The sequence below is a fragment of the Leptonychotes weddellii genome, chromosome 5 (genome assembly GCF_054177405.1).
Source record: "Leptonychotes weddellii isolate Sample4059 chromosome 5, ASM5417740v2, whole genome shotgun sequence".
In the NCBI taxonomy this organism is placed as follows: Eukaryota; Metazoa; Chordata; class Mammalia; order Carnivora; family Phocidae; genus Leptonychotes; species Leptonychotes weddellii.
In genome coordinates, this window is record NC_138373.1 from 142,510,185 (window position 1) to 142,536,914 (window position 26,730).

At 39.7% G+C, this 26,730-nt stretch overlaps 1 protein-coding gene and 1 long non-coding RNA gene across 6 annotated transcripts in view; one reads left to right on the plus strand and one right to left on the minus strand.

The window, feature by feature from the left end:
* The window catches only part of IGF1 (insulin like growth factor 1), a 73,691-nt gene that overhangs the window by 32,253 nt on the left and 14,708 nt on the right, over positions 1-26,730 (minus strand). The window lies entirely within an intron of this gene.
* The window catches only part of LOC115940253 (uncharacterized), a 37,069-nt gene continuing 26,625 nt past the window's right edge, over positions 16,287-26,730 (plus strand). The window contains exons 1-3 of the long non-coding RNA XR_014145886.1: positions 16,287-17,741; positions 19,287-19,398; positions 23,944-24,783. This is a non-coding gene — a long non-coding RNA (uncharacterized LOC115940253). The remainder of the gene's footprint in view (positions 17,742-19,286; positions 19,399-23,943; positions 24,784-26,730) is intronic.

Below are 26,730 nucleotides of genomic sequence, written 5' to 3' on the forward strand. Positions count from 1 at the left end.
TCACTAAGCCTGTTAGCTTTTAACCACCCACTCATCTCAATCTCCTTCCCCCAAATATTATTTTTCTGAATTGAAGAAGTAAATTATGAATAAGGATAGGGAGAGGTGTGGTTAAGTTGTGGCTTGTCTCCATGATAATACTGTTCTTAATTTTATTTCATCTAAGACTGATAGCATGCCTACCTCTTCAAAACTTATGAATGCTATTTAGCAAATACTCTCAGTTAAGAAAAATCTCTGATTCTCTTATTTATTTTACTAAATTTAGCAAAGAAAAATACTTTCATCTTGTGATATTGGGAAATCACAAAAGAGAAACCAGCTCCTTTCTTTTAATTTTTTCTCACATAGTCAAACATGCTATGAATGACTGCATTGCTCCGCTCTGGGATCCCACTCTGAAGCAGTGGCCACTTGGCCTCCTAGCCAGTCGCTCACTTCCATGAATTTACTTTCTGTGAACTAGAGACGGTTGCCCCAGAAGTTGTTTTTCAGTTTATCACAAAACCTATCCATGGTTGGGGAATTAATTAGCCTCATTAGGAACAAGCAACCTGAGGACTAATGTGTCATATTGGGGCAGGATACTGCCTGTGGGACATTTTATTTCCCTTAACACTTGCCTTCTATCTGCTCTCTTTGGCTCAGATCTGGGTTTGGGAAGGTTGCATGGTGGCACTGCTTATGCTAAGAGTTAGGCAAATTAGCTCTGTCTTAACTCCAGCATGAAGTGAGGGCCCAAGTGAGGGCTAACAGATCTCTTCTGATGCATAGTCTTTTAGCAGGGCAGCCTCCATTTTCTCTTCCCAGCTTTCCAGAAAGTATCTTCTTCCCTGTAACCCCACACCAAGCCTCTCACACTGGTGAGAAAGGAGAATATCAAATCCATTGACCTCTTGATGGGTATGGTCTCCATAATCTTCACTATGTCAATTATATAAAAACTACATATAGAAACCTTCAGGTTGATGAGAAGAAATGATCCTGAAGGTCTTGTAGCAACTTCTATATACTTGGGATGAGAGGAGAGAAGTAAAGCTTTTTGACCGAGTAGTATGGGTTCTGATAAGAGAATGTGGAGAGAGCTGCATACAACCTCATTTCACAGTTCAATCACTTGAACTGTGAGTTCAAGTCATTGATGATGACTTCTTAAATAAAAGAATGATAGGAAAAAGGGGGCTGTTGGTCTAGAAACATTTTAATTACTTCTAAAGACTTGCTAACATTTATTTTTCTTCTCAAACAACTTATTGTTCTCCTCTTCTTCCTCCTCTTCCTTTGCTTCTGGTTCAAGATGATACTATGGTAAAGGTCACTTGTGAAGTCCTAGTCTTTACATATCTTCTCACTGAACCAGTGCTCCCAGGGTCCACTGAGATCTGCCCTTGGCAGGCATTTCCCGCAGTCAGACTATGAATCGTCATAAATTCCTTGCATTCTTCACAACATCTGTGCCTTCTTTTGCCACATCTTTTTTCCTGGTACTCAACAGGCCACAAATTACCCTGGACTTTTCTTTCCAGGCTTTTGATGTCTTAACACTCTCTTTTCAAACCAGATTCCTCTCTCGTCCTTGGCTGTGGCTCTTGTCTTCCCAGACTTCTCATCTCCCTCAGCTGGTTAGTCATCTGCGGCATCACCAGCAGTGTCTCTTTCTTTTAGCCTTCTACCTGGCCTGAAATTATGCATTTCTTTAAATATCAGAGTTACTATGCTCAACCATGCTATCTGGTTGGATGCTTAGTTAAACTCCCTAACATGTTTTAAACACCATAGTGCAGACAGTACCTCCACGCAGCAAGAACATTTGACAAGACTCAAACCCAGAGGATAATGATTAGCCAGTGGAAGAGAAAGAACTATATAACAAGACCCGAAGACACAATCAAATGAGGTTGCAAAATTTTCCATTAAACGCAAGTTTCTCTTGAGAGTGAAAGGCAGCATTTCATTCTTCTGTTCATTTTATATTTAAACTTATTTCTTTGACATTTAGAACAATGGGGGCCTTTGCAATAAAAACACTACCAATAGCTTCCCTTTGTTGAGTGCTTTCTATTAAACTACTATAGTAAATATTACTTTTCCTGTTTTTTTTTTAATTTACATCCTACAGTACTACATGGAGTAGGCATTATTACTATATCCATTTTACATATGAGGAAATTGACACTTAGCAAGGTTAAGTAACTTGACCCAAATCCTACAGCTAGAAAGTTGCAGAGCCAGTTCCCTTCAACTTAAAACACCTTGAAAACGGGAGAAATCCCAGGTGAGGAAAAACTCTGAAGTTGATACTGTTACTGGGATTCTCAAAGGCATGTAATAATAATACCCATGAAGGATGTGGGTGAGGCCATCTATGTCAGCCAACCCCAGGGTTTGAACGCATGCAGTAGACAGTTCTAGAGAGTGTTAGAAGGAGTGCCATGCATGGCTTTTGCCCTTGAGAGAGAAGTCTATGCAATCCTGCAGTTTGGGGTACAGCTGGGTATGGGATGCTCACATCTCACTGTGATTCTTTCCATTTCCAGAAGGGGCAGCAGCCAGACCATCTTGTTTCCAGTTCTTTTGAATTGCCAAAGTTATAACAACTTTAGCAGAAATTGAAATAAAGAAATTTTACCCATAATCTTGGTATCTCAACAAATATTATCTTCACTTAAAAGTTTTTTTCTAGTTCTCATCCAGATGCATACATCATTTTGACATAGCTACAGTCACAGCCTAAATATAATACAGTATTGTATTTTCTTTGCTTAACATTATATTGCTAGCATTTTCCATATTGCTACACAATCTTCATAATTATAATTTTAAAGCAGCAGAGTATTTTGAGTAGATTTTTCATCATTTATTTCTTTAACCATTTTCCTGTTACTAGACATTTAGGCTATTTCCAGTTTTATCATTATTTTAACTTATGTAGCATTATTTTTGTGCACATATCTTTCTACTCTTTGAGATCACTTATAGGATTAAATTCTCAGTTGGGACGCCTAGGTGGCTCAGTCAGTTAAGTGACTGACTGCCTTCGGCTCAGGTCATGATCCCAGGGTCCTGGGATCAAGTCCTGCATTGGGCTCCTTACTCAGTGGGGAGCCTGCTTCTCCCTCTGCCTGCAGCTCCCCTTGCTTGTGCCCTCTCTCTCTCTGACAAATAAATACACAAAATCTTTTTTAAAAAAGAATAAATTCCAAGGAATGGAATTATTAAGGCTCAAAGGATATTGTCAGACAATCTAATTTTGATGAAAGACCATGGTTTTGCATAATGACCAGAAGGAAAGACCAAAGGACTAAAACAGAGAATTGTATCCAGATATTTTCCCAGGATTAGAAAAGACACAACCAAGGTGGAGCACAAAGAGAAATCTTACCTGCATCCCATGAATTAGAATAAAATAACCATTTCTGTTTTCAATTACTAGTACAGTTTCCTCTGAAGGAAATATGGGGTGTAACCAAGACTTGGGCTTGGTATCCAAAGGTTTGCTAAGTAGAAATAAAACCAGGGAAAATGAAATTGATGACAAGAGACTCTGGTTCTCAACATTCAAAATTACCAAGTACCTATGAGGTTTCTTCTCTAGGGTGGGGAGAGTGGGAGCTCAAGGAGCCAAGACAGCACCACACCCTACTGTATGGAGTAGGGGAATTTGTATTGTAAATAACAAAAGTCTCTGTTCCTGTTCTCCTTCTGAACCCAAGTTCTCTGTGGAATACCAGGCTCTTGCCCAATCTGCTTTTGGGGAGTAATATCCCTGACCATTGACCTCCCCATCCAACCCCAAATTTGGCAAACTGTATCTGTCCTTCTCCCACATTATTCTTCTCCTGCTTATTATCATTTAATCACGGATGTTTATGGAGCATCTAATATGTTCTAGATACTGCTCTCAGTACTGAGAATAAGTGAACAAAACAGACAAAAATGGAGGAACAGGTCACAGTTCCCTTTATAATCCTGATTACTGTGATAGGCTTGAAGGAGACTGTGTGCAGGGATGCTGAACTCAACAGTTCAATGACAGTTGCCCAGAACAATTGAAGTCTGAGTCTAGAAATAGGAGTCTCCTTCAGGCCCTTGTGAAAATTCTTGTCTGAGAACTTCATTTCCACCAACCTCTCTGAAGGTGTAAAATGATTACTTTATACATCATAACCAGCACTTACCTACCTATTAGCCTTTATTTTCTGTTTTATGAAGACTGGCACATTTTCCCAACTTGATTCGAAGCATCTTAAGAGCAGAAATTGTGTCTCATATTTCTGTGTCTAGAAGGACAGCGCTGGGCACTAATCAGGCACTTCATAAATGCTTATTAATTAGTTGGATTGGTAAGTCAAGTGCACAAACAGTACACAAGGAGGTGCAATATGAAGACATTTTTACCTTGGTAAGAGTAATTCCAACATCAGGACTAGTCTGTTTATTTTAACTAATGCAGCCATAAATATTTTCATTGAAATAACTTTCTACTCCTTGAGATCATTTATAAAAATAAATTATATTAATAAGGGGGCTATAATAGTATGTACCTCTATCAGGCTGTAATGAGGTAAGGCACAAAGAGAGCTTGGAACAGTGAGCAGCACAGAGCAAACATGAAATATCACCTCCCATCACCATCCTTAGCATCACTATTCATGGATTAGTTATGAGGCTGTGCAGGGAAGTTATGCCTCCAGAGCCTGTTTGCCTGAATTCAGATGCTGGCCCCACCATTTCTAACTATGTGGGCATGGGTAAGGTACTTAACATCTCAGTTCTCATCCACAAAAAGGGGATACAAATAGTACCCACCTCAAAGGGTATTTGATGAGTGCATGAGTAAACATTTACCAAATGTTAGTTATAATTATTCAGCAAAAAGTCAATGAATGGCCATTATGTTGCCTGGACTCAGGGTTTAGAATACTGATGAGGACAAAGGAGACACAGTCCCTGCCTGCACCCTGTCCCCCTGCCCCTACTCCCCAGGAGCCTGAGAGTTCAAGTGACTTATGAATCTGGAAGTTCCTTTGATTTCAAATGGTAAAATTTCCCCATCCACAACTTGTCTCCACTAACCTCCATGCAAGGATGGATTTCAGATTTATAAATCTGTGGGGGTTCCTGAAGCATCCAGTGTGCAACATGATTAATGAACCAGGAGGTGGGTAGTTACACAATGATGCACATCAAGGCTTCTCCAACTTGAGCCTGCATCAGTATCTTTGGTTAAAACAACATCACTGGGTCCCACCCTCAGAGTTTCTGTTTCAGTAGGTCTGAGGTGGTGCCTGAGAATTGCATTTCCAGCTAATTCTCAGTTAATGCCAAGGCCAATGCCTATGTGTGATGAAGACTTCCAACATGTGTATGTAATATATGATTTAGTAGAACACTAGCAAGAAGGAAAGGGCCAATGAGGACAGTAGTTCTGGGAAAGACCTCTTACACTTGAAAAACTCCAGAAATGCTTGATATCTCTTTTGATAATTGCCTAATAAAGGTATCCATATGTTAGTCTGGTAGCAGGACCAGTTTTATTGCAAAAAGGAAAAAAAAAAAAACACATAACCCTCCAAAGTAAGAAAGAAACTAAACTGAAACGAAAAACACATGTTGACCTTTTACCCTTCCCTGCATTTTTTATTTGCACAGTCTGTGTCATTCTGACTTCCAGCTAGCACCTGAAGACAAGCCAGGTCTCAGGGAAGGAAATTAGAGCCTTAACAAATTCCCCGACCACATGGAAAGCTAGAAACACAGGGACGTCCTCTGATATTGAAAGCCATTTTCTCTAAGTACCAGATTCAATTTATTTTTAGGCTTTCAAAATTTTCAGGTGGGTATTCAAGCCAATCTGCTCAATTGTAAAACTTACTTCAGAAGACAGACTTCCCAAAGACCCAAATCTACCTTTTCTATGCCTTCACCCTTTATAACCACCCAGGGTAAAGCAGAGAAGCCAAAAAGATGGGGTGGGGTTTTGGCACACCTTCAGGACCACGTCATCAAAACATCTTTTCATGGATCATTCAAAACTCATGGCAAAGGAGAGTGAAAGGGAAGTATGTCACTGATGATTGCCTATAGAATCAAGGTGATTACATAAACCAGAGGACATTCAGTTTTGCAGAAAAGAAAAAATCATAATTTGTTATTTGTCAGTCAGGCTACACATAATCATCAAAATTTCTCAAGCAAGTATCAGGATCAATCCTGCTGAGGAAACAGGGTTAATTAATCTAATTGCCTTGATACAGAAGTGGCAGGAAGAGGGCAAACACTGCTCTATTTCTTTTCCAAGCCCTTCTCGTGAGAGTGTGTGTGAGGCTCCCGTAGCCCTAAATCAAACGGTACCCTGCAGGCAGGAAATCCATATTGGGAGCATGGGGAGGAAAGCAGGAGCCACTGCTGGCTTGGCAGTTATAACCCTCCTCCAGGTCCCTGTTTCCATTTCCCTTTTAAAGAAGAAGTTGGGTTTTTAATAATTCCCTTTCTAGTCACTTCCTTCTCGTTGCTTTGCTAGGTCATTTCAGTGCACGCCTTCTTCACAGATCTATTTCTGGAAAAGATCAGAGGGAAAATGATCTCATTCACTAATTGGGAAGCCAACTGGATATCCCCATGGTTGGTTGGTACTTCTTTGTTGGGGGGTCTCCCCACTCTCCCTGGCTGTTTCTCAGGCAGCAGTCACCACAGGACCCTCTGGGGAGGCAACCACAGGCTCACAGATACTTATTAGCATCCTTTGTGTACTGAGTACTCCACCAAGGCTGACCAAGCTTGGGAAGAGGTAGAACACCCAGTCTCAAGAAACCCACAGGCTAATAAAAAATATGAACCAAGAGGTCTGTATGATCTGAGAGCAGAAACAGAACTTTAACACTGAACAGGTCCTTAGAAATCTTCTAGTCCATGCATGCGTTTTTGTGGGAGACCTGTGAACCCTCCGCATGATGTGTAATTATGTATGTTTGCGTATTTTCCTGGAAAGAGGAAATTTGAGACACTCAAAAGACTCTCAAAATGCTCCATGATCTGCAGAAACAAGAGAAGTACAGGCCCAGGCTCATGGAGAAGCTCATTTTGTTTCTGTCATACCATTCAGAAACATCCAAGGCTAGCCTGCATACTGGGTGCTTATGATTTGGGATCATATCCCCAATGCCAAACCCAATGTCAAAAGACACCAAAGGATCCAAGACATCTCCTCAGCCCAGCATTCATCACAGAATGTTCTTTCACAGATTCCATGCCAAAAGCTTAGGGAACAGCTGTAAACTTCCCATTTGGGAGAGCCCTAAAGTTCATCAACCTATTCAAGGCTATAAGAAACCCTGCAGTGAAGAAATCTATGTGATGGTATTGAAGTCCATTCTCTCTACACCTAAGGGACCACTGGATCCTTGTTTTCCACAAATGTCTATTAACTGCCTATGGAACTAAGGCACCTGTATCCTGAAATTCATTTATCATTCCTTTTGATTAAAGAACATGAAAGAGTCCTTTGGAAATGTAAATAATTTACTAAGGAACAGTGCATTATCAGCCATTAACATCCCAGCAAAAGTTAGTTCTGAGTCTGAGAGAAGAGACCATGAGGAAGGTTTGGTTTGCTAAAGAGGATTGGTTCAGGATAGCAGAACCCTGCTAGGCTGTAAGGTCTTCAGAGCCCCCTCCTTGGGGAGGTCTCTCCTGTCTACCCCATCTAAGATAGCCACCATTATGATGTTTATCATCCCATTGTTTCTTTTAGAACATTTATCAAGATTTGACATAGTACTGTTTATTTATTGGTTGACTTGTACTTTGTCTCCCTCCTCCTCTACTTCCCTTAGAATGTGAGATGCATAAAGGCAATAGCCTTATATGTCCTGTTCACTGTTACAGCCTCTATACCCACCACAGGTTTGCAAAGAGTAAGTACTTCATGAATACATTTTGTATACCTTGTATGTATATGTTACTAGATGGATAAAGAAGTTATGATTTATCCATCACTATATCCCCAGTGCCTATCACTGGTGCTTGAAAAGATGTTTGTTGAATAGATGACTGGAGAAGGGTGGTCTGCTGTGCTTTTCATGCTCGAACCATGCTTGTGGGTATTCGGAGAAAATTGAGACTCCTTCCTCAATGAAATAATAGACTAGAATGTTTTTCAGATTGCACGAAGCCAGGAAAAGATCTTCAAATATTAGAAGGTAGAATTAAAATTTAAAGTGACCTTTAACAATGTAGAAAGGGGGAGGTCATTAAAAGCAGGAAGATGTTTAAAATGGATAAAAATGGGCTCCAACTGGCAGAGACAAGTACTATAGCAAAATAGCTGTGGGCCCCAAGTCAGCGAGAAAGTACTACAACAAAATTGTAATATGAGGCAGGCGTATGTCGAGAATTATGAAATGAAAGCCTAGAGAGTAATCCTTCTACAAAACTTGGCATTGCTGAGGTTTTAATTAGAGTGGGAACTCAGATTTCATCCTCCTATTTTAAGACTCATTTGGAGAAGCTGGAAAGAATCCAGCTAGGAGTTAAAAAAAAAAAAAAAGATTAACTGGGTAGAAAACGGAGTTAAGATTTAGTCCCCCAAAAAGGCTAATAGTTGACTGACTTACCACTGCCAGGTATAAGAAGTGTTATTATCACACAGAATATTCTTCCTCATCTCCACTAAGGACTAGACAAAGGTAAACAGACTAGTGCTATACAGAAAGTGTTTCCACTTAAATACCAGGAAGAATTTCTTGATTGTAAGGGGGAAACATGCTGACCCAGGGCTCTGTGGGAAGCTTCCCTGGAGATCTTTAAATGTAGGATGACAACCATCTGCCTTGGAAGGCTTAGATAGAGACAGGGGACTGGACCTAAGGACCTCTTGGATTTCCTTCCATCTTTGATTTTGTGTTCAGAATCATAGCCACTAAGCACCCCCATTCTACAGTAATCCTCCATTCCCGTCATAAGACAGACCCTGCACTGTCAAAATCTGAATGGCTTCCCCTGGGAGGAGCTCGATTGTTCTCTTCTGAATGGGAAGGAAACTGATAGTGTTGCTTCAGCTGCTTCCCTTCTCCAGCCCCCACAGAAAGAGGCCAGTTCTTATCCTGATGGGCCTTCCCAAATACTGGAATGGGCCTGCTCTCCATCTTGTGTGGGATTAGAAAATGTGGATCCAGTTGGAGACAATTGATACTTCCAAGAATCAAGGAACATCAGAGCTGCAAGGCATTTCAGAGCTAATTCAGACTGATCTCCTTGCTACTCAAGTGAGAAAACTGATATCTTGAAAGATTAAATGATCCTCTCCAGGTCACATAGCCAGTTCTTTCTGTATGGGACTAAAATCCAGACCCTCTGGCTCCTTATTCTACACTGTCTCTTCACTACTTGTGTTTGTACTTCAGTTGGAAAGAACATTTTTAATCAGGTAAATCTCTAAAAACATATCTTTGGTAACTAACTGTAGCAGAAAAAAATGAGCAAGGAAGAACAGAAATTCTAGTAGTAGGTTATAGTTACCTGGCATCACTATTCAGCATGAGTGAACAAGGATAGGTCATCTCGACTCTCTAGAAGATCAATTTCCCCATATGTAAGTGAGGCATTTGGACCAGGAACATTTTAGGGCTTATTCCAACTGTAGCATGTTTTGATTCTGTAATTCTAAATTTTAGTTAGAAAAATAATAATGAATAAAAACTCAGTTGCTGGTCTAAAGGAATGAGTTTTTTAGGAGACCATTTGTGATGTAATTGGATGATGCTCAGTTCTTTTGAGACCCCAAAATGGCAATTTTATTTCTTCCTTCCTATTTAAAAAAATAACTTAAAATTTAAATATTGGGATAAGGGGGATCATGCTTTGGCTATCATGTGTACAAGGAAACTTCCAAACCTATTTCTTTGGGCTGCTGTCTCTCTGAGCTTTGGACCGGCACCAATAATGAGCCTTGGGAATTGTCTTCTGAATGCACCATTATGATTCAGTATCTCTAAAACCAAAGTCAGCATCTTTGCCATTGACTAAAGTCAACCAAAGTAAAATCTTCCTCTGGACTTGTCCATGTCTGCACTATCATCCTCTTGCTTATCCAGACTCAAAATTTTACAATCACCTTTGTTTACTTGCTATTCCTTTCCCCCTTTATCCAGGCAGGCAATATATTGCATCAAGTCTTACTTATAGCTCTCAAGGCTTCTGCCAAATTCCAGGCACTCACGACTCTCCTGCCCCTAGTTTTTTCCCACCCTTGATTCATCTTTTGATGTCCTAGAACAAAGGGGGCAGGTGACAGAAGAAGGCAGTTTCAGGAATCAAGAGTGACAACTAGGAGTAGGAAATAGTAGGGAAACAAACCGTGGAGTGAACTAACCAAGGAAAAGCCTAGTGCGCCAAATATTCAGAGATTTTGGGCAATGCATGGGCTTCCCATGGAATGTGGGAAGAGGTCACAAGCCATTTTATGTAGATAGTGGATAAAAGTATGACCCAAGCAGACCAGAAAACCTGGGGATATTTGGTTTATACATATACTATCTCATTTAATTCTTAAAACAATCCCATGAGATGAATGCCATTATTATCCTCATCTTACAGCTGAAAATCAACCTTTGATTTTTGCAGTGCATACGTGAACACCTAAGTGATATGACTTAAAGATTTCTGGGATGGTCCTTCTGGCAGGGATTCCTTCTCATTGCCCAATATCCATTCTCCCTCTTTCCATGATAATGGAAACATTAATTTTCAACTGACTATATTTCCCAGCCTCCCTTGAAGCTATGTGTGACCATTTGCTCGAATTCTAGACAATGGAATATAAGCAAAAGTTTCACAAGACAGCTTCTGGGATCCTTCCTAAAAAGACAACCAGCATGTATCCTTTGCTTTTTAAAAATCTTCCTGCTGGCAGGAATGTTGTTCTAAGTTGCTCTAGCAGCTATCTTGGGCCATGTAGATGAGGGCCCATATAAGCATGGTGAAACAGAAAATTAAAAGGAGGCTGGATACCTGAGCTGCTCTGTTCAGCTGATAGTTTAGCAGCTCTGAACTATGTATCTTGGGACTTGTTATGTGAGAGAGGAATAAACTTCCATGTTGGTTAAGCCAATGTAATCCTGGAACTGTTACTTGCACAGAATCTTAATGATAACTACTTCTTTAAAGAGCAAAGTTTATTGAAGGTCACTGGCTTATTATTGATGCCTCAAATGACCCCATTATGGCTTTGTCTCATTGGATTAGGATATATTTATACAGAACTTCTGGGAAGGAAGGCAACAGATCCCTCAGGGTGCATGAATGGAGTAGGAAGAGGTATAAAATAGACAAGCCTGAGGTTCCTATAATTCTGTGGCAGGGCTTACTAGGTGCTGCAGGGGGTGGGGGGTCAGGATGAAAGGGGCAGAGCAGAGTTAGGGCCTCCTTTGCTCTTGACAATATGGAAGAGGCCCAATTTATACTTTGTCTACTTAACAGTTTAGTTCAGGGGTTGTTCTTTTCTAAGAAATTCACCCATATCTGTGATTACACAGAGCAAAAGTTCAGGTTACATCAGTATTGGATTAATGGTGATGATGACACCTTTCTATCAGCAATACTAGACTGAAACAGGAGAGTGAGGGTCAGATAAATAAAGTATTCTCCCAGTGCTGCCTCAACTTCGCAGGGGAAGAAGGAAGCACCCTCCATGAGCAGCTGTTCATTGATTTTTCACTCATAAATTCATTCAACAAACTTATTCATTGTCTACTATGTGTTAGACATACTTTCTATGGATTAAATATTAAGAGAATATTAAGGAAATTTAAATCTATGGTGACAAAATAATTTCTAATCTGGATAGTCTTCCTATAGAACTAAGATGGAATTCAACTTAAAAACAAGTCACTTTAAAAAACAAACAAAACTTTTTATTACCTGCCATTTTTAAGATGCACCATCCTAAGTGTTAGGGGTATGTGGAAATAGTTGGTAAGGCAAAACCCTTGCTTTCAAGGAGTTTGTGACCCAGCAGGGGATGAGAAAACTCATAAATACCATAATAAAAAAGCAGAATAAGGCTAGATGTCTGAGCAGGTACAAGGTACAATGGAGGTTCAGAGAAAGAACCCTGCTGAATCACTGAGGGGTAGCCTCTATTCATAAGAGATGACCATCTCATGGATTGGTATAACACCCCATTACTATGTTTTTCTGCTTGCAGACCGTGGGGGGGCAGTAAAGTTGGGGGGTTTCAGCAGTCCTTCTGACAAGATGTTGAAGAGCAGAGGGATTTTTTGCAACCCTGTAATTCAATAGTCCCTCTATCTCTATTCTTTTCTTTTCTTAAGATTTTATTTATTTATTTGAGAGAGAGAGAGAGAGCATGAGCACAAGCAGGGGAGGAGGGGTAGAGGGAGAGGGAGAAGCAGACTCCCCGCTGAGCACGGAGCCCCACGTAGGGCTCAATCCCAGGACCCCGAGATCATGACCTGAGACAAAGTCAGATGCTTAACTGACTGAGCCACCCAGGTGCCTTCCCCCACCCCCCGCCCATCTCCATTCTTGACAGAAACTCTTATCCTCTGGTCTACCAAGGGTTTCTAAGTCTTGTCATATTTCTAAGTCTTCTCACTATGGTAGAAATGAAGCACAAACATGGGTAGGCACAGAGACCTCTGAGGGACTACACCTCATGGGTTCTCCTTTTCATCTCTAGTAGATGTAGGGTAGAGAGAGGGGAGAGGGAGAGAGAGCAAAAGAAGTGTTCAACCACATTAAATGAGAAGGCACAAGATGAAGACTTAAAAAGCATTTAGTAAAGTGATAAATTTTTGTGAACTGAGAAAATCCATCCAGAGTGTATTTGTTTTACAAGTGTGGATTTTCACATAGTAGATTTTCTAAAGAGGAAGCACTCTTTTCCAGGGCTTTTATATTATTTCCCTATCACTCTTTCCCTCACTAAATTTCATGCTTTTCTTGCCCAATTCACTCAAAGCTAAAAATCTCCTTACTTTTACACAACTCTCATAGAAATTGCTCCATTACAGAGTAAAAGAGCAACACAAAGAGGTAAGTGAACTATTTTGGCTGTGACAGGAACCGTATTTGCCTTTTGGCACTGCTTTCTGACTTTCTTTGTGAAGTCTCTCTTGCTCTGATGGCCCCAGCAGCTTTCTGCATGAACAGAAACACAGACACCAGGCAATGCTCTACTTGGAGACAAATGGACTCCCAATAGCTCTAGGACTAAATTAGACCTGATAAAACACTGCTTTTCTGGATTTCTCAATCTCTTTTCACCTCCCATTTGAAGGCCAGGGTTTTCAACCATTTTATTTGGAGATTATGATTTTTACTCTGTGTTGGTGAATACAGATAAAGGACACATTGGCTCTTCTTTCAAGTTCATTTGGTGCACTTAAACAAGTTCTCTCCTATTCTTGATTTTACTTTCTCAAGTTCTACATGTTGTTTTTCAGTATTCTATCCTTCTATCTATGCATCTAATTTTGATTCATTCTTTCCATTCTAACAAAGAAAAGGATTTTGGAAAACCAAAAAGTCTGCTGGTGAGAAAAATAAACAATGTCAAAATATACATTCTAATATCATATCAAGTGAGTCAGTTTCATATCTAATTTGATATGATTTGATCAATGATCCCTCCACATTAAGTCTGGCTTATCTATTCCCAGAACTATTCTAGGTAAATCACTTGGCTCCTAGATTGGGATTGAGTTCATCAAAGAAGTTGTATCAAAACCTGTGACTTCCTTACAGATTCAATCAAGGACCAGAGACCATGCTCTTCCTTGCACAAGGCACTTGGATATTTATCAAACAAGTAATTTGAGACCTGCCCAGTGTTTCCTACCATTCTCTATTTTGTTTGTGTACACAAAGTAGGTAATAAATTTCCAGGAAGCTGGCACTTCTAGAAGCTTGAGATCAAGGTGCCAAGACATAGGCCCATGGACACTTTATTGTTTCCTTTACTTAACACCTCAGGAACTGTGGGCTTTCCCAGGACAAGAGACTCTAGTGTACATGAAATATCCCAGTATGTGTAGAAAAACAGAGGGGAACAATGAGTCTGACTCCTGATAGAAGCAAACTAGTCACACAATTTAAGCTGCCTCCTTTGATTGTCTGGGATAAGACGAGGAAAGAGCAAGAGCCCAAACTGAACCTAACATCGAGGCTTCCTTGCCACAAGGCATCTAAACCAATGCCTATAACAGTGGATATGCAACAATGCCTGCTATAGAGGGCAACAATAATAAGAGAGGGTAAGAAGAAGAAGATGGGAGATTGATTAGAAAAATATTCCAACGGTTAGGAAGAAAAGAAAGCTTGGGGCATGTATTGTATAGTTCTCCCCCCAGACAAATGTAGGGCATAGGAGTCTCACCATTCCTTGTTCACCCTTAGCCCTGGACCTTAGCACATTTCTGGCTAAACTCTAAGCACCTAAGTCAGGAAACCTGTCAGTTTGGTTCAGCACTAAATCCCTAACACCTGCTTCAGAGCCTGGCATATAATAGATGCTCAGTAAATAACTGTGCACTCATCCATCACATTTCAGCACTCAACTTTGCATATCTCAATTTGTGTAGTGTTGGCCTTGACAATTAGATAATTGTAGGTCATTCCACATGCTTGTCTGACATCCTTCCAAAGGCATCACACTGTGCTTACTTGTTGTTATTGACTCTCTGAACTTGGAGGTAACTCATGACAAACATTAAAAGGATACTTTTCTAAAAGGATAAGACATTCTCTTCCTATTGGGTAACCTCACCTATGGGAGAAAGAAATCTTCCAGGCCAGAAAAGAGCTGGGTGAAAGAGGGAGAGATTGGGCTGGAATCTCTCTGAGCAACCTGGCCCTCAGTTATATCTAAGCAGTAAAGCAATTTAAGGACATAGGCCATAAAAAGAAAATAGTACCTGTCTTCCTGAGCAGTCTAGTCTGGAAATTGCTGGGTTAGCAACACATTGCACCCTGTGAAAACTTGTGACTTCAATGTGAAAAAAGAGAGGTTTTAATTAAATTGGGTGTTTTTGAGTCTCCCACAGGGAATTGGGATTTGGGGGTTGAGAAACCGAGAACTTTATTAGAATAAAGGGAGTCTTCTCAGAAATCCTGGAACCCCACAGCCCTTGGTGAGATACTTCATCCATGTGTGGCCACCTTTTAGCCTGTAAAAGCACTGTTAGAGTTAGCATTCTTTTGCAGCCAAGCAGGGTAACCCTGGAATGGTGTTCTTGGTCTGTGGCCTGTCCACATTATGCTTCTCCAAATGGTTTTTGATGGGCTGTAGGATTTCAGGAGTGGGGGAGTTCCCTGTAGGGCTCAAGATTTCTTAGTCTTTTGTTGTTTTTGTTGTTGTTTTGAATTTGGAAAGATGATATAAACGAGGTATGGTGGGATTAGGGGACATTTCCCCAGGCTTCAACCAGTGGACTCTGATATTCAATTCAGCTATGTTAATTGAGCACTTTCTACATGTAAAGCACTATCCCAGGGTCTGAGGATATGAAGGGGGATATGAAGACAAGTCTGGATTATAGAAGTTTATAAATGAGCACATACTTAACTCTAATATAAGTAAGATTGGAAAAATTACTATAAATTCAAATAAAGAGGAACTTGGAGTAGGGAAAGATAAATTCTTACCAATGGAGTTGGAAGAGATCTCACTAAGGAAGGAATATATGAGCTTGCCCTTAGAGGTTACCCAGTATTTCCATAGCTAGGGAAGAGGGGATGGAAGAAAAAGCAAAGAATAAAGGCATGCTATGGGCAATATGCTGAAAGGTTACCAGGTACAATGGATGCTGGGGTCAGCTGCCTGAGTTAAAACCATGGTTTTGCCCCATTTGTCCCACTTAGAAGCTATGTGCCTTTATACGCATTATATCCTTCTCTGTGCCTCAGTAGTCTCACTTTAAAGTGAGGATACTGATAGTATACACTTCACAGTTTTGTTGTGAGGATTTAAAGAATTAATACATATTAGTGCTTAGAATAGTACCATGGATATAATAAATGCTTAGAAAGTGCTAGTTATTCTTCTCCTTCAATACAAATGTTTCTCTAACCTATCTCTTTGGGCTTATTTTGCACTATTCTCCACTAGCATACTACCCCAACAACTGGCTGGATGGCTTATGCACATGCAAAGATGCCCTATATTTTGCTGTTCATGGCTTTTCCACTAAGTTGTTTTCTCTGCCCAGAATTTCTCCATCTATCAAAATCCTATCTATTCAAAACCTCTCTTAAACACCAGATGCAACTTCTAGCCAAATGTGAGTATCCTTATTCCACTTCACAAGCATCATGGCAAATTTTTGGAAGCTTCCTTTCTTGAAACTTCCCATTAACCAAAGCTACTACTGATCTTCTGGAGTGATTCATGAGGTCTGGGGAATGTCAGGGTTTTCCCTTCCTTTTCCCTAGGGGGAGTGAAGGGCAGGTTCATCTCTCTGCTTTTTCTAGATTTCCCTGAAAGATGACAGCCACACAAAAGGAACAAGGTAAACCTGGTCTCTTGAATGTGCTATGTTTTACTTTACTTACTCCTGAAGGCCATTGCCAGCTTTGTGAATAAGACAGGACTCAGAGAGAGCTCTTCATGAAGTTCCCAAGAACATTCTGAACCAGCCTATTTTAGAATGGAGAAGGGTCTCATCTCCTCAATTTTGAAAAGCGTTTCATAGATTGAGTTAGAAGAGTGATACAAGGGGATGAGGATGGAAGATTCGCCATCAAAGAGTCAGCAGGTTCAACGGCCAACACTGGAGGGAGAATTGGGCTGTTGAACAGAATCCTAAATACTTGATTGGGAATGCAAGGCTGAGTGGGAAGAAGCCTTTCCTATTTTCTGTTTACCTACCTGTCTGGGAACAAATGGATGATCTCAGTCACATGTTTTTACATCCTACTGTGTCAGTCCACCATAATGCAGTGCTCAGTAGAGAAGTTCAGGACTGAACATGCAAGCCCGGAACTTCATTTCCATTCAGTTCTCTCAAGCCTGGAGAATTTTGGCTGGGAGTGTGGGGGAAGGGAATGAGAAAATGGGAGGACATGGCCCCTATCACCCACTGTGGCATTCCTGGGTTTTGATTAAGAAGAAAATATTGGCTCTGACATTCTCGATTTGCAAGATCCAAATGTATTTTGACTTTTTAAAAGAACCAAGGGCTCGGGTTTCATGGGAATGATCCTGCTCAGAACTTCTGACTCAAAACCTAAAGCTGCTCCACTTCTCAGTAGTTGAATACACAGCAAGTGCAGTTAGCAAAGTGACATTGCAATGGCTGTGAGTTGCACAACAGCATGATGTCAGCCTTCTGATGAGAGCTGGGCTGTTGAGCAATGCCACTTGGAAGAGAGAGGTCACACACAGAAAACTGTCCAACAGTTCTAAGAATTTTATATCTTTAAAAATATTCAATATATTTCTTTATGTGTTGGGGCCCAGGCTTTCCAAATCCCTGATTAGTGTTTTTCCAGAAATCTCCCTTGAATCTTGGGTCAGGCAGTGAATTTCCAGTTGACAAGCTAAGTTCATTTTCAAATATCCTGCAGTGAAATCAGGATAGAGCATTTAAAGTGGGGGAGGAATTTCCCAGAAAGTTTCCTGCTCATTGCGTCTGCCCTCTCCTCCCAATTACTCTCACTTACAGTCTCTTTCTTAATGCTGAGTCTGGGATAGCTGAGATCAAGAGTCTCCAAGAGGCAAGGTAGGTTAGACTCAGGTAAGGTTTTCCAACCCTTCATTCTAGCATGCAGGAAACATGCATTCCATTGAATTCCATCATGCCTGGTACAGCAGCACCCTGCTGCTCCATCCACAAACCCTCGTCCCAGGATGAACCTAGCAGACAGCTTGGATGGGAAGCTGCCACTTCTCTCTCTGGCCCTGGGAAGAGATGAGTCATGAACATGAGCAGAGGACAAGGAGTTGACTAACCAGACCCAAAGAGTTGGGGTTCATCTGGATATTGAATGGAAATCATCCCTCTGGAATGAAAGGAAAATGGCTGCATATCTGACAAGTGATCAGTAGCAACAGCCTGTGGGATACGACCCTTCCTCTACTGATCTTTTACTTTGGCCCTTCAGTCATTATGCTAATATTTGTTTGCTAAGGACCTGCAATTTGGTAAAGAATCTCCTTCATGAAAAGGCAAACTTTTGTAATAGTGTATGGTGACCATCTTGGGAGCCTCTGAGGAGAATATTACCTCTTTTGAATTCCTAACGCTGATACTCAATTTATTCAATTTTTTCAATTTAAAAAGTGGGGTGTGTGTGTGTGTGTGTGTATTCTAATTTAGAAGATAAGGAGAGATCCTGAGGAGGTGATGAAGTATGAATAAATGTACTTCAAAGACTAAAAGTGGATTCTAAACACAAATGTCTTCATTTAGGGAAAATCAGAGAAAATACCTCAGGGAGGAAAAGGTATCAAATCTAACTGTTAGCATGTAATAATATTTTGTCAGGAGCTTTTCCCTCATTTCAGTTCAACTACAGACTTTCAGCTAGAACTAATCTTCTAATCAAAAGGGAACAAATCTATTTATAATTGACATAAATGATAGTCCTATTTATAGTTCTCTTTGGTGTTCCATGTTTCTCTGTGGGAGATTTTCCCTGAAACAAAAGCCTACTTTTTGAAGCAACTGTGTTCCAGGGACAGCCTTGATCATTTCTGTTGCCCGAGAGATATATTTAATTAACCTCTTATCCCTACTCATGGGATGGTGGAATATGGGAAGCACTGACCAATAATACAGCTACTCCTACTTTTGCCCTTGTAATTCCAGCAAAAAGCATACATGACCCAAAAAGGAATGGCTGTCCCAACCTCTAGAGGAAGGTGCCTGAATGTCATTTTGGCTAACCCAATTGCAACTTTAGAATGTACTCTAGCCTAGCACTCCATCAATTCAAACAACACCTCATTCAAGTTATCTCTAGAAACCTGTAGCTGGCCTTGATTCCCTAGAAATTTTGTATGACTCCAGAGGTATTATCTTGCCTGATACTCATAAAACCCCCTTTTGGAGGCAGAACAGGGCTGACAGTACCCCATTTACAAGCAAGAGAATTGCCTAAATGCACTCAGCTTATAACTAGCAAAGCCAAGTCTCCTCAGGGTGTTCAGTCTCCTCACCTCATAATCAGAGCCCCTTTTGATACCTAACCTAAAATATTATTCAAATATACACAGATACCCACAGTTAGATTTCTATTTAATTTGGAAAAATATCTGTTTTGAGGAATCCTTGTGCTGAAAGAAAAGGAGTCAATAATGCCCATGCTCTCTGTGTCAGATCCTGTCTGGCTGGGAAATATAGAGAATCTCGTGGAAGGGGGACCTCATGACTCCAGGTAGGATTTGGATACATCACTGAACTTGAGTTGGAAAGATTGGCCTGGCAACTTCACAAAGGGAGGGATTTTTTCATGTACTTCCCATCAACTCAAAGTCAAAGCAGCTTGTTCACCCAGTATTTCATGTCTCTCTCAAGCAACAAAGCACATCCATACCTCTACCTAGTTAAGGACCCAGGCAGACAGAAGGTACATGAAGGTAACAAATTCCACCTTCCTTTTAAACATCAATGGAAAACCTCACAAGACTATATATAGAGAGAAGAATGAAAATTCTCAGTATTCATTTGGAAATTTAGTAAACTTATGTTTTGACATCTGCCATGTCCAGGAGGAATAGAAAAAAAGAATGTCATTTTTATATTTTATTATTTATTTTAATGCTGTCAGTTTACCTTGATGATAATTCCTACACATGGGTAAAGTTTGCATTCCTAACCAGACTGAAGGTAACTTAAGGCAGGCTTTTATGTTATATCTGGAGAACGTGGTGTGTGCTTGTTAATACATTAGTTGTCTCTACTTGCATTCTTGTTTTAACTTTCTCTTAATTTTTAGCACTATCCTGGATACATATTAGTCCATAAAACATTACTTAATTGAATTATATTTTAGAAGAGTGACTGTCTTCTTTTTAGTTCATATTTTACCACCTGTCATTCTGATCAAAATCCGTTAAGTTGGATCCATTTCTGGAGCCACTAAGTTCTGACTCCATAACCTTGCAACTTGTTGATGGGCTCTTCCTTCTGCCAGGGCAAACAGGAATGAGAGTGCCTTTCTGGGTGTTCAGTAACTCTGGAAATGGATACCTTTGAATGCAGTGTGCAAAATTCTTTCTGTTTCATTTTTTTCAAGGGGGTTTGTGCTCTACCTGGCACTGGCTCAACTCACTGTTTCAGCCCCACACCCCCCTCCAGGAATAGACTGACTCCTATAATTCTAAGAAAGTTGAGCATACTAATGGGTTTGCTGATGCTCCTTGTGAGACATGCAATAGGGATTTAATCGGAAGATCACAGCCAGCTTCCAACAAAAAGGATCATGTTCTGTTTACCTAAATTCCCTCAGTAGTTTCCTTTAGATACAGCATTTCTCACTCCCTACTTGAAAATGCTTAAAAGTCCATGGGGACATTCTGACTCAGCCATGTCTGCATTTCAAATGAGTTACTACCTTCTTATGGGCACACACTACTAATCTAGGCCTGGAAGGCAAAGAAAAATAGATAGCTTAATTAATTCCATGCAGACATGGACCATGTTGTGTTCAAGGGAGTATGTGGGATTTTACAGAAGATTAATAAGACAGCCCTCAACTTTGAGGAGCTATAGCCAACCAGATGGTATAAAGCATGAACACTCACCAAAAAACACAATATAGAATAGGTTATAAGTGTTGTAAGAGTAATAGTATTGTTATTTAGAGGAAAGAGAGTTGAAATCTGGTAGAAGGTTTTTCAGAGAAGGTGACATTTGAAAGAAGAACAGGAGAAAAGCCTAAGAAAATCTTATATATGGTAGGAAATCATCTAGGTTAGATGTTGGAATATGTAGGGAGTATTTATAAACTCAAATGCCTATAAGAGCCAAGCAAATCATGTAGAGGTGTGAGTGGGCCATAGTAATGCAATAGAAAGTGGCGAAGATTTTGGTGCTAATGTAGAAGTAAGAGTCATTTATATTGACAGATAATTCAAAGTTTTGCATTTGCCAAACAAAATACTTCTGAAAATTGGATAAAATTTACAGACTGCCAGTTTGTGAGCTTTGCTGTAGGGAAATGTTAGGAAATACAGTTGAAAAGTTAGATAGAGGTCTTATATAAAATGCCTTACTGTCAAATTGTGGAGTTTGGATTCAATTTACTTAGCCATGGATGGTTACTGAAGTTGTTTAGAAAAGGAATAAAGTGATTAAAACTGTGCTTTAGAAAGATTAATTTCATGGGTGGGATGGCTGGTGTCAAGCAATATTGGACACAGAGTGATCATTGAGGAGGCTGTTGCAATAGTTTTGGTGAGTGATGAGGAGGACCTAAATAGTGATGGGAATGGAAGGAAGGACACATGTGTAATCTTCCAGTGAATTGGTAACAGCTGTTCTGGATCTTGGTGCAAAACAAACTACAATGCTACAACTCACTTTGTCTAAAGAGTTGGGTTTGATGGTCTCCATTGTCCTAAACACTTGGAGTGATTGCGTAACTTGTCCATTGCATTGCCTGGGAACTTGGTCTTTCCTGCTTTACAAAGTCACTGGCCAAAAGCTCCACTTACTCTTGAAGAAATATCCCTTTGATGATCTCTAAATAATTGAACGTTCAGTTTTTCAGATTTGGGCTCTTCCTTCACCAGGAAGACTTGATCATCTTTTAAATTTTACCTGAGCTATACCCTTGCTATGTTTGAGGAGAACAATGAAACACCTTAAAGAAAAGTTTTGTGCAATCAGCAGTGACTAGTCTAATGCATGGGTGATAGTGAAAAGGCAATAAATGAGTGTTGTGTTGAATAAAGAAGAAAGGTGAATGGTTAATATCCAAAGAGATCTTGCATATCTGGGGAAGGGGTGGCACAGGTCCATGTATGCTGAGGCATGATGGGTATATAGATGAATAAAGCAAGCCTGTAAGGCACTGTGGTGAGCTGGAGGGGCATATATCCTACCTATAAAGCTCTAGACAAAGCTGCTACTCAGGAATACTGGCCAGTAATGCTAGATCACCTAACTCTTCAAGAGAAGCTGTTAATCCTTGTTTTTTTTTTTTTATTTAAAATCTCTTGTTTTTTATAATTCCAAAATGTAAAAAGTATATTTGCTGGTGCAAACAAAACATGTTTGTGGGCTAGATTCAGGTGGGGTGGGAATAGGGCACCATTTTGTGACATCTGCTCTAAAGTAACTCCATGAGGGTAGTTAATATCTTTACTCATTCCCTTCATCATTAGTGTTTTGCTAACCAGAGGACACTCAATGAATGGTGTAGGTTGGAATAATATAGGGGAGGAACATTTCTATCTGATTCAAGCTTGGGGTTCATGACTGATATTTAATGGGTCTTCACATACGAGTGAGAAATCTCTTTGAAGGCATGGCTTCATCCTCTCTTGGGTAGTGCTTAGCACAGAACAGGTGCCCAGTCAATGCTATAATTAAATAGGTTAGTGCCATAATTTTACTTCTATACATTTTACTAAAGCTCTGAATAAAAGTAATAAAAGAAGAATTCTAATAAAGGAACAACAGTAGCTCTATATCCAGTTGGATTTCTTAAAGGATTTTAGAGATTTCCATGAAACAACAGTAAATGTTAGTTTTGGAAAAGGTCTTAGAGAGTATCTTGTCAATATTCTTTCAATGGGTAGATTGCCAAGGAGTTAGGGATGTTGCATTAAAATGCTATGGATTAAGTCTAAATAAATTAAATATATAATTGTGAGCTAAGTCAAATACCACCAATTGAATTGAATATAATCAAGAGGTGACAGATACTTAAAGGTTAAGGAAAATGTATATGAAAAAAATGTGAAAACTATATCTATGACTTATTTTTTTCCCTCTGGAGAACTGTGAAAAGAGATCATAGTGACCCCATTTCAGAAGTGGAATGTCATGGTTCAACCTAATATTATTGTTCCAATGGAAACAGGTTTTGAGACTCATGGGACTATTCACCAAATTTACCAAGTTATGTAGTGGTAAACCTCTGAGTAAATCCAAGATACTCGAAGTCCCTCATTCAAAGCCCTCCCTCTTTTTTCTAGTGTCATTCAAAGAAAAGAAGTTATAAACTGGCCCTCTCTCACTTTTACCTGCCTTGCTGTGGGATGAGGTCTTTCTGAACAAGCACGTCCTTTAGCAATCTGGACTTTCATAAATGGGTTCAGGCTGGGGAACTTGCTGAATTCCAGAAAGGGTCTAGTGAGAAGGCTTTCAACTGGGAAACCAGCTGCCTCTTTGAAAAGCAGTTTTAAAGTTTACCCTTCATCTTCCAGTAGAAGACAGAAACCCAGTTCTCTTAACTCAAAACCATTTCTTTTAAATTCCAATAGCAAACCTAATGGAACTAATCAACGCAGAGTCATAAGAAATAATATTAGAACCTGGCTAAGCATGACAAAGGAAACAATTTGATATGAGTAAAACACACATTTGTCCACTCAATGCAATTAGAAATATTTTTTTTAAGGACTCTTGCTTGGCTGTTCTTATAAAATGTAACTATTGAAAAAGAAGCTGGCAAGATCTTAAAGACTGGATCTCAGTTCCTGGCCCCAGTGATGGGTTTGGAAATTGCAGCCACAGCAATTAGGAGTTCCAATTTCCAGTTCATAGAAGGTCAGGCCTTGGGGTTATCCTTGGGGAAGTTCTATACTTCCTCCGAGGAAAGATTCTACCAACGTGAAGGAATTGGGGACTTGATATGGTTGAATCAACATATATATTGTTAATGATCACAAGCATGTTTGGCCCCAACAACACTTTTCAAATCTTCAGTGGAAGTTCAACTCTGACTAGCTTGTGTTTTCTTTCTTAACAGATGAGTCACCAATCAACATATACCTGTTATTCCCTAGACCAGGGCTCCTCAAATCCTTATATGCGTAGGAATCCTCTGGGTATCTGGTTTAAAATGCAGATTTTGTTTTAATTAGTCTGGAGTAGAGCCCTTGATTTTGCATTTCCAACAAGCTATCAGGTTGCTTTGAGTAGCAAGGCTCTAGTCTTCATACATTAAACTGTATTTTTACTATGTGACATGTGTGACCCTTAGAACATTTGTTAATCAAACCAGATTTTCCTATCATAAACAAGAGACTTCTTGCCACTTTCCATGGTCTTCAATAACATCTGGTTTCTTCTAAGAGACTTCTCTGTTCTTTATTATTGCCATTGTTTTTTTGTTGGGGGCGGATATTGAAATCATTTATATTGACTGAAATCAATTACCTGATGGATGACTTTAAGACAATAAGTGATCAGTGCCTACTTCAGAACCAGCCAGAAATAAATCCTTCTGTGTCTTTAGCTTACACAGCATAGTGTTTTCATGCAATGTTACTGAACCCTTGTCTGGCTTCTCTGGTAAGGGAGATTTCCATAATTGCATGCAAAGCACTAGTAATCTACAGAAATGCCAGCCAGATTTGTGGCACTAATATCTTTTGTAAGTCTTATGATTCAAATAACTCAGGGCCCACAGACTGTCTATCTTAAGGTAAGCCTGAAATGATGCTTATTTTATGAGTATGTCATTGATCTTCTCAGAATCTATCCCCAAATATCTGTTCTGTAGTGGGAGGCAAGAATAAGCAGAAAAGAAGGATCTTTGGAAAGCCAAAAACATCTCTACACCAAATTGAGAGAGCGGAATTATAAGGTGAATGCAATTAACTGGCAGTCGTGTCTATGCTGAAAACATAATCATCCCTTTAATAAGGAACATTTGCTGTGCTTGACAAACTCACAGTGAAATGGTTGGATCCATAGGAAGGAACATGCTGAAAATGGTTTCAATATGATCCTGTTTTTTCACTCAATAACCATTGATTGAGGGTGTCCAGCCAAAAACAATGAGAAAATGAGCCAACAATAGTCTTACCCTTTGACCATATTAGATATAGTTGCAGCTGAAATTTGTTATATGTTTCAGTAATAACAAAGCATCCATATGGAACAAATATTTGGCAGTATGGCAGCTGATGAAACCAGGAAAAATTAGACAAATTATCAATCGCTCGCTCCCAAATTACCCCAAGAAGAAATTAGATCCATTTTCAGTAGCTTTGCTTTCAAATTTCTTCATTCCATGAGTCACCACTACCTTCTGCCAAACTAAATATGTCTATGAACGGCTGGAAACTTTAATGGAAAGAAACATAAAACTCAAAATACGTAGGAAAATTTAAGCTTCTTCATGGAAGACCTTCATGGAAGACTAGCAAGTCAGGAATGTGTAGAGACAGAAATAATGCCTCGACAATACCTTTTGTTTTGGGTGGCTTCTGAGTTAACAAGCAATTCAAAATGCATAAACTAGGCAACCAACAGACATGACTTGAAATTAAAGACATCTCTAAAAAGAAATTAGCTCTTTACTATTTTCTTTTAAACCTCTAATCCATCAAACTACTACAATCTATGAAGATCCATAGTCCTACAGTCAGGTTGATCAGATTTGGAATAAAGAGACTTGATGTTATCCAATGGTGATAGAAGTTGGAAAAAAAAAGTTTTCTGACTGGTTAAGGTCAAACACTATTCTAATACATTACACCAGAAGTGACTGACATAGCAGTTCTGAGTTGCTAGTGCTACCTTTATGTGAATTTATCAAGGTTAAGTTTAAAGTGTCCTCCTGTGCAAAGAGCCCTAGACTAAGTGAGTGAATTGCAGTTCTGGCTTTCCCACCAGTGTGCTTTGTGACATGCCTATTATGTTATTTTCTGGATCTCATTTCCTTCATCTGGGAAGTGAGTACACGGAACCAGATTGCTCTATACAATACTTTCTAGATCTCCAATTCTTCAGTTATGCTGTGACAGATAAAAATCACTTATTCTCTGAGGGCTGATGCTCCAGCTGTTATACCTACCTTGGGGGCTTATTTGTCAGGGATCTATCATTTGTTATAAGCCTCCCCTTGACTACCATCCCTCCTTTTAGTATGAATATCTCAGATGAAATAGAGAGGAACTGAGTGGAGGTTCTGTGTACAAAGCCACTTCCACAGATGGAACCTCTTTGTGAAGGCTCTTTTGGTAGACCTTAAAAATTCTCTGTGGACTAGAATTAGCTTACTCTTGAGCTAGGAGAAATTTTTACTGGGGCAATAGTGAAGGGGTCCCAAGAAATGATATCTCAAATAGGCTTTTTTATTCTATACCTTAAATCTCAGATCCTTAATGGTGGCAGTAGCAAATGAAAAGCTATGGAGGTATATTCTGGGGACTGGTAGAAGGAAATAACTATTGGGATGACTCTGTCAACATCAAGTCAAGCAGGTTAACTAAGTGCCCAACACCAAATGTTGTGGAGGACAGAAAAAAAAAAACAAAAACAAAAACCCTTAAAACTTTATTCTTTTGGAAGAGCTCAAAATAGAATGAAAATTCATAGCAGGAGTGACCAGTATTTGATTGTGAGGTTCAAAAGTGTCTTTGCTAAGTCAAATATTGTGTCTCTGAGAGCTGTTTGATGAGAAGCATCTGGGATAGAAGAACCACATGCCACATGGTCACTAGACCATATGTTGATAAAACTCACAATTTTGATTTCATCAAAACCATGTCCAAACAAAAAAAATTCAATTCTCCTAAGTCAGGCT